This window comes from Temnothorax longispinosus, unplaced genomic scaffold (genome assembly GCF_030848805.1).
Source record: "Temnothorax longispinosus isolate EJ_2023e unplaced genomic scaffold, Tlon_JGU_v1 HiC_scaffold_38, whole genome shotgun sequence".
NCBI classification, from domain to species: domain Eukaryota; kingdom Metazoa; phylum Arthropoda; class Insecta; order Hymenoptera; family Formicidae; genus Temnothorax; species Temnothorax longispinosus.
In genome coordinates, this window is record NW_027270209.1 from 56714 (window position 1) to 62427 (window position 5714).

The following is a 5714-nucleotide window of genomic DNA, read 5'->3' on the forward strand; positions in this document are numbered from 1 at the left end:
ATGTCATCTAGTGAAGAAACAGACGGCGAAGTTATGCGGACAGATTACACGGACAGACACAAACGTCGTTTAGCACATAAACAAAGCTTAAATGAATTTAAAAAAATATATAAAAAGGTTAAAGGAAATAGGGCTTGTAGTATAGCAAGTGATAACGACAGCCAAATAGATTTCTCTTGCAATTTATTACATACTGATACAGAGGAGATTGTCACTTTAACACATACCAGTAATGTCATTAATGCACATCAAGTTTCCATAGAAGATTGCGAATTGTTAAATGAGGAAATTTGTAATAAATATAATACAAGCGAGGAATCAGAAATACAATCAAAAAACGAAGAAATTGTAAGTATAATTAATAAAACATGTAAAAGAAAATAAAAATTTTATAAAATTATTGTAAAATTGCAATAATTGTATTAGAATATTACCAAAAACTTGTAAAAGGTCTACTTTTATAATTGCGACTATTTAAAATAAAATAATTATGTATATTCTGTTATTTTATTTTTACTTTTATTTTTACTTTCCGGTATTTTATTTTTATTGAAAACGAGATACATACGCTCGATAGTAGCAAAGCTAAAAAAGGTTAAACGACCAAAATTCGAGCAAAAAAATTTTAGATGTTAGTTTAAAATTAAAATTCAATAAACATATATGTATGCATTTACGTTTTGACCTATTTGGTCTTTTTCAGAACGTTCTAATAGATAAAATTATACCCATACAGCACAATCGTTGCAGAAAGCTTCCAAAAAGGTTTGAAACCTTTCTGCAACAATCTGTGCTGTATGGGATTAATAAATTACGCAAAAAAGATATAAAAGATTGAGAGAGACATGGCTGATGGTCAAATTTAAAAAAATTGCATTACAAAAAAAAATTATATATACATGTTTATTAAATTTTAATTTTAAACTAACATCCAAAATTTTTTTGCTCGAATTTTAGCCGTTTACCTTAGCTTTATTTTTATTTTTCCGTTATTTTATTTTGAGGATACCGAGAATGTCGCAGATACCGAGATCAATAATCGAAAAAATATTGGAATTGCAAGCAATATCCCATATGAACTTGAGCAAAATGACTTTAAGTCCGAAATTAAACAATGGGCTGCAAATTATAAAATTCATCTAAATGCACTAACAAGCTTATTGCAAATTTTAAATAAAAAAACTAATGTAAAATTTCCCAAAGATGGACGTACGCTTATGTCAGCTCCAAGAACAATAAATATTACTCCTATGGATAAAGGCTCCTACTGTCATTTTGGTGTTGAACCAGCCATTTGTAAAATGATAGAAGACAAGATAAGTTCAAAAATTGATAACTTAACAATAAATTTAATAGTATCTACAGATGGTGCGCCAATTGGAGTCTCTAGTGGAAAAGTAATTTGGCCTGTTTTGTGTTCCGATGAACTTTTACCAAAAGTACGAGTTATAGGCATATATTATGGTCAAAGCGAACCAGCAGATTCGAATAAATTCCTTGAAGCTTTTGTAAACGAGATGATATTATTAATCAATACTGGATACGTATACAATGAAATGTGTTATAAGATCAGACTGCATGCTCTAGTATGTGATGCCCCAGCGAAGGCATTTATCTTAAAAGTGAAGAATCATACTGGTTATAATAGTTGTACGAAATGTTTAATTCATGGCGATCGCATTGCCGATACTAATTACTTCCCAATGGAAAATAATCATCCATTATTAAGAGACGACGAGGTATTTCGAAATTTCGGTTATTCTGAATATTATCAGATAGCCGAAACTATTTTAAGAAATATACCTCAGTTCGGTGCAGTAACTAATGTGGTTCTTGACTACATGCATTTAGTGTGCTTGGGGATCATGAGAAAATTGTTATTTTTATGGATAAAGGGACCATTAAAGATACGTTTATCTAGCTTAAATGTACAACGAATTTCAGAAAAATTACTTAATTTAAAGAAATATACGCCGTCTGACTTTCCTAGAAAAGCAAGATCGCTTGAATTCATTAAGTTATGGAAAGCCACAGAATTCAGGCAATTTTTATTATATTCAGGTCCAATCCTCTTCTAAAAAGGAGATGTGAAGTTTATTGTTGTCGCTTTTCCGCGATGCCGATTGGTTCTCTTGCTGCGCTTACTTCATTTGCAGCTGTCATTATATATTTTGACAGTTGTGTGTATCAAGGAGTTAATAATGTAATAGTAATAGCATAATGTTAAAGCTAAATAGCGCGCGCGAAGCGCGCGTCTGTAGTGTCTAGTAATTTTAAAAAATATACTGAATAAAGATGTTTATGAACATTTCTTAACATTGTATATTGCGATTCGTATTTTAGCCAGCACTGAATATAGTAAAAATCATCAATTACTTGAATACGCAGAGAAGCTTTTAAACATTTTTGTTCAATCTTTCGCAACAATTTACGGAGCTAAATATGTTTCTCATAATGTCCACAATTTGCTACATTTAACATCTGATGTAAAACAATTTGGTGCTCTAGATGGTTTTAGCGCATTCCAATTTGAAAGTTACATTTGTGGTTTAAAGAAACTGGTCCGAAAAGGAGATAAACCACTTCAACAAATTGCTAAAAGATTAAATGAATTAAATTTTTGTATTAGCCGTTCCGAAGTACATAATAAAAAATTTCTACAGAAAAATTACAAAGATGGTCTATTGGATCATGAACGAGATTATGAAGAACAATATAAAATATTGCATTTAGATTTATTTTATTTAAATTGTGACGATAACAAAAATAACTGCGTTTTATTGAAGGACAATACTGTCATCTGCGTCCACAATATTGCTAAAAGTCAAAATAATCTGTATATTATAGGAAAAAAACTGATACCTGATACAAATTTGTTCACTACACCATGCAAATCGCAACATTTTGGAATAATCATAGCCAAACAAAGTAGATGTATAGAATCATGGTTGTGTCAAAATATATGCGCAAAAGCTTATAAAGTTCCGACCAAAGATAAATTTATTATTTTGCCAATATTACATACTATTGTATCTTACCAAGAATAACATGTATATGTATATTTAATAATATTTTAATAAAATTTTAATAAAATAATATTTTTTAAATAATATTTTTATTATATTTCAACAATATATTACAGCAATATTACTGTAATATTTCAATATTATCTATAAAAGTGTAATATATCAGAAATATTTCTGCAATATTTCATTTTAATACGTAATATTTCCGCTATATTGCACTATTACTGCAATATTTCTGCAATATTATGTGCTGTGTGGGTTGTGTAGTGACTCTCAACAAAATCATAATGAGTGCCCATGCGGCTTCGATTAATCACAAAACAAATCAAGTAAATAGTAGCTGCCGCGGGCGTCCGGATTTAATGAACAGAAATGGTAGCAACGTGGACGCTAGAAATTACGGAGTCTCACTTTTATTTAATATAAACGCGCGGAAGGCGCTTTTCTCGAACAACGAATAATAACAATAGAAAACTCAGGTCGCCAATAGTACGGAATATCGCGGCCAAAGAGACGACCGAACTTGAAATAATAGGAGTAACGCAAAATATTAGAGTCGCTATGAAATGATGTGTAACGTAAAATATCGCGAAATAATGGTGCGTCACGCTCGGGGCGCGTGAGCACCGTATTCAGACCGTGCGGGAATTCCGTCGCCAAGTTATCGAAATCTCACGTAAATAACGCTGATCGGGCGCAACAAGAAGGCGCCGATACGTTCGACAAGATAAAGAATACTATAACTAAAACGAAAATACGGACTTAATCTAACGCAAGAAATAACCAAAGTTAACGCAAGCCATTCTGATCAAATGCGGCACTTATCTTCAGTGATTTTTGAACGCGAAGAATGATACGCCGAGATACTCGGCATAGCGCGAAATACTGGAACAAACGCGAGAAAAAATACGTAATTACCGCGAGCAATAATGGCACGCAATCATGAATGCAATGAGCCTATCGCGAGAACTGAGTAAACTACGCGAATAACGTTCTCCAGCCAGCACGACTAATTCTCACACGCAATTACCGAAACAACGCATCCGAACATAACTATCCTAACACGAATAGTATCCTAATGTGTTCGGGAAAAGCAGCTTTACCGCGAAAGATCACACCGAGCTTGCGTGCGCCAATCACGAGCGCGCGCTCGCCTGCGTGACGCGTCGCGCAGACAGGCTTCGGTCCGCGAATCGCGCGGCTGGAAAAATCGGTTAGCAACCGCACGAGGCAAACGGATGGAGCCTCCGAATAGAAACAAACAACTTGTCCTCCGACTTTCTGGAAGATTCGCCACCGCCTTTGTCTCCGACAAAATTGTTGTCGCTCACCGGCAGAATCTTCTGGAAAGTCGGGGACTATAAATAAAGCACGCACGGCCGTGCCCGCACTTATATCGCACGTAGCTTTTGCTAAGTAACGTTCGCACGTTTTCACTCCGATTTCGCCGATTTTGAGTTTGCGCACTTCTGTCTCGTTCTTGTCTTCGGCTTGCTTTTGTACACTGCACTGTTGAAAAATACACTTCCTTTCACGCAATTGTTTTCTGCCTCGCTTTCTCGCTCCTTCCTGCCTTTCCCAGAAACGACAAAATTCGGCAAGTGCAACTTCGAACATTTCTGGTCCTTCGAGCCGGATTCGCGTCGTGATAACTGGCTTCAGTCCGCGATCCAGCCCTCGGCGCGGCTTCCATCGCGTCGTGATTCATCGTGAGTGATTCTGAAAAGGAAGAATGGAGCGATTAATCAACTCCCAACGAGACATCTACGGGCGCATCGCCCGCACAGTAGAAAATCTCCGCAAAGCCGGCACAGCCAAGATCTCGCTCCCCCTCATTCACTCTACGCTGTCTGTCCTGGAGGGCAAGTGGGCCAAATTTTAAGTGCAGCACGACCGCCTGCAAGCAGAGTTCGGTGAGGAGTTTGACAGGAGCACGTACATTACGGAGGACTTCCTGAGTACCGTCGAAACGGCCTACATCCAGCAGAGAACCAAGCTTCTGGAGTACGAGCAAAAGCTCGAGAAAGCGAAGGTTCTCGATGACTCGAAGTCCAAAGCGGGGCATGCGCCTGTTCGCAACGTGTTGCCCCGAATCCAGATGCCGGAGTTCTCGGGAAAATTCGAAGATTGGCCTGCTTTCCGAGATTTGTTCTCCTCCATGGTAGTGAATGAAGACACCCTGTCGAAGGTCGAAAAGTTTAATTATTTAAAGACAAGCGTGAAAAGGGACGCTGAGCAATTGATCAAAAGCTTACCTTCAACGGATGAGAATTTCGAGCGTGCCTGGGCGACCCTCAATGACCACTTCGAAAATAAGAGACTGCTGGTGAGATCTTACCTTGCAGCATTTACCTCACTTCCGAAGATGAAGGGTGAGTCCGTCTCCGATCTCCGACGCATCTTCCACGGGGTGGTCTCCACCGTTGGCGCATTGGAGGGTATAGGGCGACCGATCACGAACGGCACAGACCTCTTTGTGCACTTGGTCGTGGAACTCCTCGACTCCAAAACCCGCCGCGAGTGGGAGAGCTTGCTCGGGAAAATCGTTGTGCCACCGTCTTACGAGGAGCTCCGGTGCACGTTGCAAAACGTTTGTTCGTGGAGTGCGCCCCCATCTTACTCGCGACCGCGCGTGTTCTGGTGATGAACTGTCACGGCGAGTACCAGGCCGTGCGTGCCTTGGTAGAC

The 5714-nt window shown here is 38.1% G+C and overlaps 1 pseudogene; it reads left to right on the forward strand.

Annotated features, from left to right (window-relative positions):
• LOC139824447 (uncharacterized) lies at positions 1-1390 on the forward strand (annotated as a pseudogene).
• The last annotated feature ends 4324 nt before the right edge of the window (positions 1391-5714 follow it).